Here is a 16146-nt window from a genome sequence, read left to right as displayed (position 1 = left end):
GGTTAATCTATGCAAAACTACATCACATGGATATGATGGCTTGCGTTGATCAGTGGGGTTGTTCAAACACTCCTGGTCTTCAAAGTTTCCCTCTGAAAATATATTTGAAATAGCAAAAGAAAAAGAAAAGTCATTCAATACCTTTTTATTAACCAGAAATTCTACGAGTGTGGGAAAAATATCAAAGTTTACCAGAAAATAAAGGGGATCAGTACCAACTCAATGCAAAAAGGATCAAGTGATTTGGACTTATAAATAAAAAGATACAGATTGTCAAAGTTGCTGGTCAAATATGAAATAAAAGAAAAAGGAAAAGAACCTGACAAGGGCCACGTCGAAGGCGTAAAGTGGAGGGGCGCCTCCACCTACCACTTCGGCCGCGGGCCTTAGTGACTAGCAGGTTGGGCCGCCTACTTCAAAACAGAGAGAGGGGGGAGACTGGGACGCGTCGGCTCCCCGGCGATTGTCGCCTGTGCTAGAGACGACGATGAGGCTTGGGACTAGGGGAATGGAACGAGGGGTCTACGACGAGCACGCACGTACCCGCAGATCGGCGAGAGGTGGACAAATGGTGTTGTCCCCTTCTTCTCCAGCGGCGGCGGCTTCGGGTGGTCGTCGGAGATGGCAATGCAGGCGAGGATTGGCTCGGGCGAGGGGTCGAGGAGCACCAGGGGGAAACCCTGAGCTCGATGGATGGGTGCGGGGGCTCTAGAGAGGGTGGTTGGCGCTGGCGACGGTGGGGCTGCAAGCGGAGGAACTCCAACGATGATTCAAGGACGGAGGGCCTCTTGACCTCGGCTCACTCAATAGGGGGCCGATTGGAGGCTGCAGGAGGGGAATGGAGAGCTCGAAGGTGTCGGGGCGCTCTTTAAATAGGCCGGCGACGAGCACGGCCGATCTCTCCCGAAGCGGCGAGGATAAGCTCGGCCACTATCAAAGGGGGGTGAGCTGGCCGTTGCTGTGTGACCTGAGGTGACGGAGAAGGGCAGAGGGTCGACGGGACGTTGCTATCCCACAAACAACAGCGCCAGAAAATGACACGTTGACAGAGGCTGGGCTTGCGTTGGTTTTTCCCTTGAAGAGGAAAGGGTGATGCAACACAGGAGCAGTAAGTATTTCCCTCAGTTTGAGAACCAAGGTATCGATCCAGAAGGAGGGTCTCGTCAAGTCTAGAGTACCTGCGCAAACACAAAGAAGCTCTCACCCAACCCTTCAAAGGGGTTGTCAATCCCTTCAAGATTGTTTGCAAAGTGAGATCTGAAGGCGGAAAGTGCAACGAAGTAAAAAGTGTAAGGCTGAAAATATGGTGTGGAGTAGACCCTGGGGGCCATAGTGTTCACTAGAGGCTTCTCTCAAAATAGCAAGTATTACGGTGGGTGAACAAATTACTATCGAGCAATTGATAGAACCACGCAAAGTCATGACGATATCTAAGGCAATGATCATACATATAGGCATCACGTCCGAGACAAGTAGACCGATACTTTCTGCATCTACTACTATTACTCCACACATCGACCGCTATCCAGCATGCATCTAGTGTATTGAGGTCACCGCACGGTATGAACCCAAAACCAAGCACTTCTCCCATTGCAAGAATCATAGATCTAGTTGGCCAGACAAAACCCACAACTCGAAGAGAATTACAAGGATATGAAATCATGCATAAGAGAGATGAGAAGAAACTCAAATAAGACTCATAGATAATCTGATGATAACTCCACAATTCAACAAATCTCGACAAACACACCACAAAAGAAGATTACATCAGATAGATCTCCATGAAGATCATGGAGAACCTTGTATTGAAGATCCAAGAGAGAGAAGAAGCCATCTAGTTACTAGCTATGGACCCGTAGGTCTATGGTGAACTACTCACGCATCATCGGAGAGGTCATGGTGTTGATGGAGAACCCTCCGTGTCGGAATCCCCCCTCCGGCAGGGCACCAGAACGTGCCCCAGATGGGATCTTGCGGAGACAGAATCTTGCGGCGGCGGAAAAGTACTTTCGATGATCTCCTGATTTTTTCTGGAATTTATGGGAATATATAGGCGAAAGACCTAGGGCAAAGGGCGTCCAGGGGGGCCACAAGCCTGTATGGTGCAGCCTCCCCCCTGGCCGCGGGGTCGGGGATTGTGGGGCCCCTGAGGCTCCCCTGCCTTGGCTACCAAGCTTCCCGATCTTCTTGCGTTCCAGAAAAAATCTTTTCGGGGATTTTCTTCCGTTTGGACTCTGTTTCAAAATCTCCTGTGAAAGAGGTCAAAAACATGGAAAAAATATGAACTGGCACTTGGCACTGAGTTAATAAGTTAGTCCCAAAAAATAAATAAAAGGCATGCAAAACATCCAAAGTTTGACAAGATAATAGCATGAAACTATAAAAAACTATAGATACGTTGGAGACGTATCAAGCATCCCCAAGCTTAACTCCTGCTCGTCCTCGAGTAGGGAAGTGATAAAGAATGAATTTTTGATGTGGAATGCTACCTAGCATAGTTGTCCGTTGCAACTTGTTTCACGTGACATGAATGTTCAGATCCGTATGATTCAAAACAATAGTTTGCTATTGACATGAAAACAGTAATACTTCAAGCAAACTAGCAAAGTAATCATGAACTTTCAAAATAACAAGGCGAAAGAAAGTTATTCCTACAAAATCATATAGTCTGGCTATGCTCCATCATCCTCACACAACTAATGTAAATCATGCACAACCCCGGAATTGGCCAAGTAATTGTTTTCGCACGCTTACTTTCTCAAACTTTTTATAACTATCACGCAATACATGAGCACGAGCCATGGATATAGCACTGTAGGTGGAATAGAGTGTGGTGGTGGTTGTAAGACAAAAAGGAGGATATGGTCACACTGACTCGGCGTATAAATAGGTTATGGAGATGCCCATTAATAGATATCAATGTGAATGGGTAGGGATTGCCATGCAAAGGATGCACTAGAGCTATAAGTATGTGAAAGCTCAAAAGGAAAACTAGTGGGTGTGCATCCAACTTGCTTGCTCACGAAGACCTAGGGCAATTTTGAGGAAGCCCATCATTGGAATATACAAGCCAAGTTATAAAATGAAGATTCCCACTAGCATATGGTAGTGACAAAGCAAGAAGCTCTCAATCATGAAGAAAATGGTGCTAACATGAAGCACAAGCGTGGAAAAAGATAGTAGCATTGTCCCTTATCTCTTTTCTCTTTTTTTCATTTGGGCTCTTAGGACTCTTTTTTTTCTTTTCTCTCTTTTTTTTGGGCTCTTTGGCCTCTTTTTTTATTTCCTCACATGGGACAATGCTCTAATAATGATGATCATCACACTTTTATTTACTCACAGCTCAAAGATCACAATGATGATGACTCCATAGGAAATGCCTCCGGCAGTGTATTGGGATGTGCAACGATCTAGCATGGCGTATGACGTTGAAACATCTCTCTAGCTATCTTACGATCATGCAATGGCAATATGAGAGTGACGGAACAAGTCATGAGACGGAACGGTGGGAGTTGCATGGTAATATAGCTCGGATGGCTATGAAAATGCCATAGTAGGTAGGTATGGTGGCTGTTTTGAGGAAGGAATTTGGTGGGTTTGTGCACCGGCGAGAATTGCGCGGCACTAGAGAGGCTAGCAATGGTGGAAGGTGAAAGTGCATCTACAACATGGGCTCACATTAGTCATGAAGAACTCACATACATGTTGCAAAAGTTTTTATTAGTAATCGAAACAAAGTGCTAAATGCATACTCCGAGGGGAAGGGTTGGTAGGTGTTAACCATCGCGTGATCCCGACCTCAACACAAAGGATGACAATCAATAGATCAATTATGCTCCGACTTCCTAACATAGCGGTTCACCATACGTGCATGCTACGGGAATCACTAACTTCAACACAAGTATTTCTAGATTCACAACACCCTACTAACATAACTCTTAATCTTACCAAATCCCCGTCTCAAAACTAATTGAGAGGAATCAAAACTAGTCTTTCTATTCAATGCACATGAAGATGGAGGTTTTTGCATCCGCTTTGGGTACCTAGCACATTTGGGACTACTTTCATAGAATAAAACAACTACCAAATCACGCAGCGCCGTGCTCTAAAGATATATGTGAAGCACAAGAGCAAAAGTATCTAGCTCAAAAGATATAAGTGAAGCACTATGAGCATTCTAGCAAAATCACGATGAGTGCATGTCGCTCTCTCTCAAAAAGGTGTGCAGCAAGGATGATTGTGACCAAACAAAAAGAAAAGACTCCTATGATACAAGACGCACCAATCAAAACACATATCATGTGGTGAATAAAAATATAGCTCCAAGTAATGTTACCGATGGATTGAAGACGAAAGAGGGGATGCCTTCCGGGGCATCCCCAAGCTTAGAATTTTTGGTGTCCTTGAATTTGGCTTGGGATGCCTTGGGCATCCCCAAGCTTGAGATCTTTCCACTCCTTATCTCTTTGTCCATGAGAACATCACCCAAAACTTGAAAACTTCACAACACAAAACTTAAACAGAAACTCGTGATAACATTAGCACAAGAAAACAAACTACCACCTCTTTTGGTACTGTAGCAAACTTGAATTCTATCTATATTGGTGTTAGGCTACTGTATTCTCACTTTTCCATGGCTAGTACCCCCCGATACTAACCATAGTTTCATCAAAACAAGCAACCAACTCAACAAAAAACAAAATCTGTCAAAAACAGACCAGTCTGTAGCAATCTGTATACTTTGTATACTTATGGTACCTCAAAAAATCTGAAACATTACGACGGCCTGGGCAAAAAGCATATCAATCAGCAGCAAAAATAATCAACTCAAAAGATATTTCTGAATAAAAATGAAAAATCATCTCGTGAGCGAAAAATTTCTGTCTTTTTCCAGCAGAATCAAACAACCATTACCAAGACTAGTCATAAAGGTTTTGCTTGGCTCAAACACAAAAAGAAACACAAAAAACACAATCACAACAGAATTATGAAAGTGTGGACGCAACAAAACAGAAAGAAAAATATAAATTCATTGGGTTGCCTCCCAACAAGCGCTATTGTTTAACGCCCTTAGCTAGGCATTGATAAATCAATGATGCTCACACAAAAGACAAGAATTGAAGCACAACGAGAGCATCATAAAGCATGTGAAAATCACATCTATGTCCAACATACTTCCTATGCATAGGCATTTTATAGGAAAACAGATTGTCAAGACAACCAATAGTTGCCATATGCAAGGAAGAAGAAAGAGACAATAGCAATCTCCACATAACGAGAGGTAATTTGGTAACATGAAAGTTTCTACCACAATATTTTCCTATCTCATAGCAATTACATGTGGGATCGTATTCAAATTCAACAATATAGCTATCACAAAGGATATTCTTTTCATGATCCACATGCATGCAAAGTTGACGCTCTTCAAAAATAGTGGGATTATCATCAACTAAAGTCATGACTTCTCCAAACCCACTTTCAATATTATTGCAAATATCATTACAAGTAGTGGACATAGCAAAACTAGCATCCCCAAGCTTAGGGTTTTGCATATTTTTAGCATGATTGACACTAATAAGATTTATAGTGAAACCATTGCAATCATGCTTTTCATTCAAGGAGACCTCGTGAATCACTTCATAAATTTCTTCATCACGATTTTCAGATTCACGCATCTCAAGCAAAACTCCATAGAGAAAGTCAAGTGCACTTACTCACTAGCAATGGGTTCCACATAAGTGGATCTCTTAAAGAGGTTAGCAAGTGGGTGAGGATCCATCTCACTAGATTTTCAGCAAGCGAAGAGGCAAGCATATTGAACGCACATATCACACAAGCAAAGGAAAGGCAAACGAAAAAGGAAAACGAAGAAAAGGGCAAATTGGTGAAGTGGGGGAGAGGAAAACGAGAGGCAACTTGCAAACAAAGTAAATGCAAGAGATGAGTTTGCGACACTTACTTGGATGAGTTCTTGACTTGATCTTCCTCCCCGACAATGGTGCCAGAAATTCTTCTGCTATCCCACAGACAACAGCGCCAGAAATTGACACGTTGACAGAGGCTGGGCTTGCATTGGTTTTTCCCTTGAAGAGGAAAGGGTGATGCAGCACAGGAGCAGTAAGTATTTCCCTCAGTTTGAGAACCAAGGTATCGATCCAGAAGGAGGGTCTCGTCAAGTCCAGAGTACCTGCGCAAACACAAACAAGCTTGCAACCAACGCTTCAAAGGGGTTGTCAATCCCTTCAAGATTGTTTGCAAAGTTAGATCTGAAGGCGGAAAGTGCAACGAAGTAAAAAGTGTAAGGCTGAAAATATGGTGTGGGGTAGACCCTGGGGGCCATAGTGTTCACTAGAGGCTTCTCTCAAAATAGCAAGTATTACGGTGGGTGAACAAATTACTGTCGAACAATTGATAGAACCGCGCAAAGTCATGACGATATCTAAGGCAATGATCATACATATAGGCATCACGTCCGAGACAAGTAGACCGATACTTTCTGCATCTACTACTATTACTCCACACATCGACCGCTATCCAGCATGCATCTAGTGTATTGAGTTCATGACGAACAGAGTAACGCTTTAAGCAAGATGACATGATGTAGAGGGATAATCTCAAACCAATGATGAAAACCCCATATTTTTACCCTTGATGGCAACACACGATGCGTGCCTCGCTACCCCTTCTGTCACTGGGTGAGGTCACCGCATGGTATGAACCCAAAACCAAGCACTTCTCCCATTGCAAGAATCATAGATCTAGTTGGCCAGACAAAACCCACAACTCGAAGAGAATTACAAGGATATGAGAGGGTCTACTCAAATAAGAGATATCATAAATCTGATCATAAGAAAGAGAAGATGCATAAGAGAGATCAGAAGAAACTCAAATAAGATTCATAAATAATCTGATCATAAATCCACAATTCATCGGATCTCAACAAACACACCGCAAAAGAAGATTACATCGGATAGATCTCCATGAAGATCATGGAGAACTTTGTATTGAAGATCCAAGAGAGAGAAGAAGCCATCTAGTTACTAGCTATGGACCCGTAGGTCTATGGTGAACTACTCATGCATCATCGGAGAGGTCATGGTGTTGATGGAGAAGCCCTCCATGTCTGAATCCCCCCTCCGGCAGGGCACCAGAACGTCCCCCGGATGGGATCTTGCGAAGACAGAAGCTTGCGGCGGCGGAAAAGTACTTTCGATGATCTCCTGATTTTTTCTGGAATTTATGGGAATATATAGGCGAAAGACCTAGGGCAAAGGGCGTCTATGGGGCCCACAAGCCTGGATGGTTCGGCCTCCCCCCTGGCCGCGGGGTGGGGGCTTGTGGGGCCCCTGAGGCTCCCCTGCCTTGGCTCCCAAGCTTCCAGATCTTCTTCCGTTCCAGAAAAAATCTTTTCGGGGATTTTCTTCCGTTTGGACTCCGTTTCAAAATCTCCTCTGAAAGGGGTCAAAAACTTGGAAAAAACAGGAATTTGCACTTGGCACTGAGTTAATAAGTTAGTCCTAAAAAATAAATAAAAGGCATGCAAAACATCCAAAGTTTGACAAGATAATAGCATGAAACCATCAAAAACTATAGATACGTTGGAGACGTATCACACGTTTCCTGCGCCATTAATGGCGTGCGGATGCCCATAGTGGCCGGAGCCGATTGTTCGGTCCATGAAGGGGCTTGGCAGGGAGCGGCGACGACCTTCTTCGGTGACCCAGGGCCTTCCGGAGGTGCCACGCGGCTGCCAGGGACGCCCTCGATGCTAAGGACACAAAGGGGCAGCGATGGACGACTCGAGTGGCTCGGCCGCCATAGAGGGTGCACAACGCACGCACTGTGGCATGCCAGTACCATGATCACCACGGTTACTGCTGCCACAGAGCCTTGCAAGCCTTGGAACCTTGTCCAGGGTGTCGACCTTACTCTCTCCAGTCACTCCCTATCATCAGATAGACCAGTCATTCACTCCTACAAAGTGTGGCATCAACAACAGATTCTGCCAGCAAACTGGGGGAGGATCTAGAGCACAAATGGGTTAAGATCAGGGCAAACTAGCACGTCTAGGTTAACTAGCATAGGAAAGACTACACATTGGCAAAGTTGGACAGGGTTTGAAGATCAAATGGGTAGGGTTCCTTTGTAAATCACCTTTCTGGTCCAGAAACACAAATGAGCTCATGGCACTCTCATGCCAGCCCGGTTAATGGTGAAACTTGGTGTAGGAGTGTCATTTAGTAGTGCACTCATGTCCAAAAGTTTGCAAGTCATTTGTGCAACTCTAGCTAGCACTTCCTTCACAAAGGTTCATTTTTAACAGAACTTAGCAGGGTCTTACTGCTCAAAATTTGTACTAGACCATCAGATGTTTTTACATATTTGAACTAGTTATGATCCCTTGGAGCTAAGGAAATTTATTGGGAATTTTCTAAAACAGGAAAAATAGGGTTGCTTCACAAAGTGATAATTCTGGTCAGAAAAGAAATAATTTTTCTAGCCAAAATTTTATATTGGGCAATGAAATATTTTTGAAGATTTTGAAATCACATGATACCGAGAACATGGAAATTTTTTTGGGGGGTGAATAGCTTATTCCAACTATAGGTTGCTTCACAACCCATTGTGATGCCATAATTCCCCATAATAGAAAAACAATTATTTAAAAGATTTGAATATTGCAAATTATTCCAAGAAAGGTCTTGGCAAGAAACAAAAGGTTTTGGGTTGCTTGAGACAAGAAATCAGAGACTCACAATCCTACTTGCTTGAGAAAATTTGAAAATCCACCAAATCGCAAGTGAAACTCCATAAATATTTAAAAAGGAAAAGGTTGAAAAAAAATCAGGGTGTTACACATATCCTATGAATTAATCAAGAAACCAAAAATTAACTATGACATATATATATATATATATATATATATTCTCCCACGTTTTGCAAATATGCAACAAGCTAGACATATTGCATATTGCTATCCAATGAAACCTAGAGAAATCACTATAGCTATCCAATGGAACCTAGAGAGATCACTAGCTATATGCAATATTCATAATTATGACATATTATATCGCTATCCAATGGAACCTAGAGAGATCACTAGCTACATGCAATTTTCATAACCTTGGATCAAAGAACGCAGGCGATGGCGTCCCGAAGAGTATCGACGGTGGCAGCGGCGGGCTCGCCAGCGCCTGCTGAGGCCTTGTTGGGAGCTGTGCTAGTGCCGGCGCCGATCACCATCACTTCCATGGTGTTGCAGACGACAGCAATGTGGTATGGGGTGAAGAACCCCACCGACGGCGGAGGGCCGTCAAAGATGAGGACGTTGTTGGGATATACGTCGTGGGCAGGCATCTCAGCGATAGAGATCCTGCTGAAGCTGGCGCAGAGTGCCTCAACGTCGAAGTCCTCGCCGAAGTAGCGTGGACCGTCGTTGAGACATAGGTCGCTAAAGAGAATGCTGAGGTTCTCCATAGCAGCGACGACGACGCTAGGGAGCGCCTCGTCATCAGAATCTTCGTCCGAATCCACATGGCGGACGGGGACGTCGATCATCATGGGTGTTGCCTCGTCGAAAGCGGGCTCCACGGGCATGTAAAGTGATCCACACGCGATGCATCCAGTGGTGTAGGTGCGGGCCCCCGCCCAGCGCGTAAAGCGAGCCGATGCCACGATCGGCCCCACGGTGGGCGCCAAATGTCGGTGAATACTCACAACATATTCCATAGGTAGGCTAAAGTCGGTGAGAACCGAAGGGACAAAGGTGGACACTAGGAACGAGGTTGGTACACGCATGGGACGCACGATGTACCCGGGTCCAGGGCTCTCCGTAGAGATAATACCCCTAATCCTGCCGGAGTGTTTGATGTGTATGAACAGATTACAGGGTTGCTCCTGGAGCTGTGTTGGGAGGAGGAAGAGGGGAGCAGCCGACTCGTCTCTACCTCTCTCTCTCTGTGTGGTTGGTGAGCGTATGGTGTTGTGTGTCTGTGGAATGATCGCCCCCCTGCATGGAGGGCGACCGGGGGGTTTTATAGACGAACCCGCCGGCCTACAATATGGATAAAGGGTACAAGTGTGGGACCCGGCTGGCAGCCTCGCCGGTTGGCCAGGGCCCACTAGAGTCTTGTCTTGTCGCTTGAGGGGCCCGCCGGCTGCATGGTCTCAATTGGCAGTGGGACCCGCCGGCTGGCCAATGAAGCTCTCGCGTAAGGTTGACGCCGAGCACCCGTTATACGTCAAGCGTCGCCCCGCGAGATTCGTCATGGGCAGGTAGTACGGCCGCCTCCACTGTTCCCCATGCCGAGTGCAGTAATGGAGTAGGAGTGTGACGGTCCGACACTATGCTAGGTGATGGATCAGAGCCGGGGTAGGTCTGCGGCGTGGCCGCCGACGCTCGTACCTGCCGGGCGCCCCGATCCAGTACCTTTGCTGACGCGTAGCTACCTTTAATTGTAAGGTCTTATCCTGACCTACGATCTGATGTGACTTGTGATCTTCGGCCGACTAGCCTGCTTGGGTGCAGCCGCCTCATTCCTAGTCAGGCAGGCGGGACCAGGCCGTCTCAGAAGAGGTAGCCGCCTCGACTCTAGCCAGCAGGGGTTGCCTGGCCGACCAGAGGGATGGCCGCCTCGTCCTCTAGCCGGTAGGTGCTGCCTAGCCGGCCGGAAGACTTGGGCCTCAGGAATCTGTGTATGTTCATGTCCTTTGGGCTGGAAATGAAGGAGCACGCTCGATGAGCCTACCCCGGGGTTATCCCCCAGACAGTAGTCCCCAAAGCTGGCGAGGCCTGCCGCCTGCGGGCGGGCGGCCTCACCGGCTTGATGATTTGCCTTGATATTTTTGCCGCCACTTGTGATGAGGGATGCCGGCTTCGAAATCGACTAGCTTCGAAACGACGCCTCGGCCTAGTTGCAATTCGCTCGGGGAACGCCACGTGCCAGGCCCCGTCTGGCGTAATGATGGTGATTACTGATGACGGGACCGGGCCTGGGCCCTGGGTCCCGCCATGACGCCCCCTCGGCCTCCGCATGAGAGATCCTCTGCGGATTTACTTCGCGACGGTTGGGCTTAGGGAAGCGTTACCGCCCGTAATACACGGGGTAATGGGGGTCCGGTGCGCACCGGAGCCCCTCCCCACAATGCTTCGTGGGGGCTTAAATGGGATGCGGGGGTTCCGAGGAGGCCATTCGCTCCTCTTCTTGCCCCGCATCCGCACTCTCTTCCTCCCTGCACCCAGAGAGAAAGAGCTCGCATCCTTCGTCTTCCTCGTCTCCGTCGTCTTCGTCACCGCGAAGTCGCCAACCCCTTCGGGTTTCCGTCACCCGCAGCCATGGCCGGTGGTTCTTCCTCGAAGAGGCCCTCAGCGCAGAAGGCGTCATCGCAGGGAGCCTGGCTGGGCAGCGATGTCGGCGAGGAGCACATCGAGGCGCTCCGCCACCACCGACTACTGCCCCCGGCCTCCCAAGTGCTGGTGCGTCTTCCTGGTGCCGAGACCGCTCCCACACCCGCCGTGGGAGAGGTCGTGGTCTTCATCGAGCATTTCTACTGGGGCTTCGGGCTTCCGGCCAGCGCCTTCTTCGCCGAATGGCTTCGGTTCTTTGTCCTGCAGCCGGATCACCTGGCGCCGAATGCCATTTTGCAGCTAGCAGCCTTCGTGGTCCTGTGCGAAGGCTTCGTGGGCATCGAGCCCCGCGTCGATCTGTGGCGCAGCCTGTTCTTCTTCAAACAGCAATCCATTGCCATGGAGAAATCCGAGGTGGAGAAGCTCAAGGGGCCACGCTCGATGACGCCGTGCGGGGCCGCGTTGGTGCACCACCGCTCGAAATGAGGCTTCCCCCAGATGCCTCTGCAAGAATCCATCAAGCATTGGAAGAAGGGTTTCTTCTATGTGAAGAACGCTGACCCTGCCGTGGACGTCCTCAACATGCCCCCGTTCGACATTGCTCCGCCGACGAGGTTGAACTGGGATGCAAAGACCCCCAAGCCGATATCCGAGGTGGCGCTGATCTGCGCCCACCTTGACATTTTGGAGAAGGGCGGCCTCCTTGGCCGCGACCTGCTCACCACCATGGTGACCCGCCGGATCCTGCCCTTGCAGAGGCGGCCGCATCTGGTCTGCCAGATGAGCGGCCGGCATGATCCATGCCGGCTATCCACCAAGAGTTTCACCCCCGGCGTTGTAGCGCGAAGGGTGAATCTGTTTTCCACCGTCCGCATGGATGAGAGCGGGGAATGGACGTGGGGGATGTCCCCCTTCAACAGGACCCGTCCGCCTCCGATGGTAAGTGGCCTCTTTATTTTTTATTTTTTTGCCTTGTAGCAGGTCGTGTTGCTGAGCCGATGATCGAATCTTTTTCCATAGCTGTATGAGAAGCTGCAGGGGTCCCTCCGTCCGCCCGCTCGCGACGTGGATGTGTCCGACGCCTCGGAGATTGAGGACGAGGGCATGATTGAATCCCGCTCGGACTCCTCCGCCGGCTCGGAGAATCCCATGGAGTCGGAAGGGACAGAGTCGTCTAGTGAGTACGCACGGCCCTCCGTTGCAGACTGGACGGACGACGACGAGATTCCCTCATTCTGTTCTGGTGCAGCCTTCGAGGAGGACTCCGATGGGGTGGAAGAGGTCACCAGCCCGCCACTAACGCGCGGCAGGCGCCAAAAGGGCGGAGCGACCGCCGCAGACGAGGCAGCCGGGAGGAAGGGCAAGGGTGCCACAGCATCCCGACCGGCTCCTAAGCGGCCGGCGCCAGGTCCTCCAGCTGGTCAGCGAGAAGGCGACGCTAAGAGATGTCGTGGCGCTGGCCGGAGGCACATTCCTATGGTAGCGGGGTAAGATTTCCTCCCCCTTTCTTCATTCATCTTGCGAGGAGCTTTGTTCCTTAAGGACTTTGCTTGACAGGGAGGCGGAGGAAGTGGATGAAGACACCGCCTCCGCAGCCGAGCGGGCTGGCTGGGCAGCAGCCAATGCTGCCCAGAGGCAGCTTGAGACGGAGTCCAAGTGCCGGTGGGACACGGCTGCGGGGAAGGCGGCCGTGGGCCAGCCTCGCCCTAGCCCGGTCGAGAAGCCGGTGGAGAAGCGTGCGAAGGCTAGACATGACCCCTCCGTGCATGCTCGCGCAGAGGAGCCAGCTAGCGAGGCGGCTTCAAGGCAGGCCCCAGGGGCTGAGGGGACCCAGCCTTGAGGGCCAGAAGCATCGGCGCAGATGGACCTGGAAACGGTCCCTGACTCCCCCAGGGCCGAGGAGGTGCCCGACGCGCCGGAGCTGGACCTAGCTGTGTCGGACACGGCCCCTGACGCACCAGGGGCGGCCATGGATGCGCCGGATGCGGATCATCCGCCTGCCGCAGAGGAGGTAGCGCCAGCCGGGACGGTGCCAGAGCCGGTGCCATCGTCATTTCCCAGCACGACCCTATTGCGCCAGAAGCTGGGGGGCGGGCTGGGAGCCGACCCATAAAGACATGGCGGGCGGCCAACCTGGCCTGCCTGCGACTGCCCGCCGGCACCGTGCTTTCCGGTGTCCCGGAGCTTGTGTCGATATTTACCAGCAGTCGGTCCAGCGTGGTGTGCCGCGACATGGAGCGCCTGGAGGCCCGCACCCAGGTAGGTGTTTCCTCTTTGGCTTTTTGAACCTTTTTTCTTCCTTCTGCGTCAGTGGGGGCGCGACAGCACACCCACTGGGTGTAGTCCCCGAGAATCGGGCCGGTCGATCATCGACCGGTCCGAGTCTCTTGGAGGTACTTTTCCCTGTGTTGTTTCTTCTGTGGGGGCGCGCTAGCGCACCCACTGGGTGTAGCCCCCGAGAATCGGGCTGGTTAAGTCTTAACCAGGCCGAATCTTAATCATGTTCCTCTTTTCTTTTTTGGCAGGAGCTTTACGATGCTCAGGCGCAGGCTTACAATGAGTTGTGGACCCAGCACCTCGGAGCTGATGGCCGAATTGTCGAGCTCGAAGTCCAGCTGGGCGAAGCCGCCACGGAGCGGGATGCCGTGTGTAGTGCCGGCAACCGGCTCCAGGAGCAGCTGGCCCTTCTTCAGACGGAGAAGAAGGAGCTCGAGGCGGCCAACCGGGTCGAGCTGGAGCGACTTTGCGATACGCTGAAGGAGAAGGAGGCCTCCTACTCTGCCGACGTGGATCGCCTCGCGTCGCTTCATCTCTAGGAGATGAACCTCAAGGACGCCGCCTTGAGGGAGAAGGAGGAGGCCCTTGTCCAGAAACAGTCACAACTGGCCAAGGCCTTGGAGTCTGCGGCGGCTCTCCAGGAGGAGGTTGCCCGCCTTACTCATGACAGTAAGGTGCGGGAGCTCCAGGTCCTCGAGAGCTCCCATGAGACCGATGGCGCCTTCCATCGTGAGTCTCTGTTCCTTGTCTTGTTTTTGGTCTTTTTGGCCATCTCCTCTTTTTACTGTGCTTTTACGTCCTGGCTGTTGCCCTTCCAGGTCTCTTTCCTGAGACCCAGACGCGGCCGACACCGCCGTTGAGGTGAGCCACGAGGAGCGCCGCGCGGCCGGGCAGGAGGTAGACACTACCTCCGGCTGGAGCGTGGAGGAGATCGGGGTGGGCCTTCGGGCCCGCCTACGCGCCCTGGGCGAGTCTGTGGCTCAGCTCCAGATCGCAGACTCGTCGATGGTGGCGGCCTTGTGGCCGGAAGGCATGGAGCCGGCGTCAATGAGCCGGCTCACCCGCTGGCTTGCAGCAGGCGGAGAATGCCTGGATGCCTGGCGCGCCTCTGCTGCGCGGGCTAGGGCTTAACTGGCCCTGCGCTTGGCCAAGTCCTGGTATCAGAACCTGGACTTGGGCAAGCTGTCGCCCAGCGTGATGGCTCGGAGGCGGAGCTACAAGGCATGGAGGAGGCGCTTCGTGTGAGGGCCAGCGACATCGCCGAGTACGCAGTCTGGGACGACTTCGTTTTGGAGCGGGGTGAAGATGGTGGTGTGATCGCTGAAGATCTGCATGGCCTTCAGCCCTATGATCCTGATGGCAGCTCCGACGAGGCCGCCCGAGCTATGGAATCTGCTGCCGCCTCCAGCGATGTGGAGTATGCCGACTCCGGTGCGGACGGAGCCGGGAGCCCTCGCGAAGGAGACGGAGCAACCGCCTCGGGAGCAGCCGGAGATGATGATGCTACCACATCAGGAGCAGCGGCCGGGGCGACCGATGAGGCCGCAGCCCCGTAGCCGGTGTCCTGTGTGTTTTTGTTCTACCCCCGGAGGGATGTAATGAACGTGGGCCATGGGCCAATGCTTTTTTGAATGTATATATTCAGCATTATATTCGTATTGCCAAGCGTGTTGTCTTATAATCTTGTCTTTTGATTCCTGGTTGACTCCTTTTTCTCTATTCCTTGTATCCCTAATGTTCCACCCCGCCAACCCGATAGCCGGGAGCCGGTCTGTGGCTGGGTCGAGGTTTCTGATTTTAGAATACGAGACTTAGATTTTTCGAAGCCATCAAGACTTAAAGAACAAGATATAAACCAACAGAGGCCAACTTGAATGAGATCGTATATATGATCGAGCCAACCCGAGCCGTCTACCCTTTGTAGCCAAACTTTGCATGTATCCGACCTGACCTGGCGTCACCTTGCAAACCAGGTGGCCGGAGCCAGCCCGCAGGCTCGTACAAGGTGACCAGGGATCAGCCGGTTACACTATGTGTTCTTTTACAATAGGGAAGGCGTCCGAACGGCTAGCGAGCCCCCGAGCTTGTTAAAGCCAGCAAGGGGTGTGCGCTGCGTAGCCTCCGATCTTGATAAAGCCAGCAAGAGGTGTACACGGTTTAGCCCCCGAGCTTATTGAAGCTAGACAGGGAGCGTACACTGAGTGAAAACTCTCAATAAAAAGAAACATGAAGCATGCTCTTTTTATTGCATTTTTTGTTGTTCCCTGAAGAGGGAGAAAGATACATGTGCATGCTCTTTCCCTTGCTTGATTCTTGCCTTATAGCAATAGAACGGGTGAAGCAACGCTGTGTTCCATGGACATTTCGTTTCTTGGCCGGAGTTGTCCCTCTTGCGCTTCCTTGGCTTTTGGGCGTCGATCAAGTAGTAAGCGTTGTTGTGCAATGCCCTACTGATGATGAAGGGTCCCTCCCATGGGGATGAGAGCTTGTGCTGGCCGGCAGTGCACTGGATTCTTCTGAGG

Source organism: Hordeum vulgare, chromosome 7H, assembly GCF_904849725.1.
Source record: "Hordeum vulgare subsp. vulgare chromosome 7H, MorexV3_pseudomolecules_assembly, whole genome shotgun sequence".
NCBI classification, from domain to species: Eukaryota; Viridiplantae; Streptophyta; class Magnoliopsida; order Poales; family Poaceae; genus Hordeum; species Hordeum vulgare.
This window is presented reverse-complemented; position numbering follows the sequence as displayed.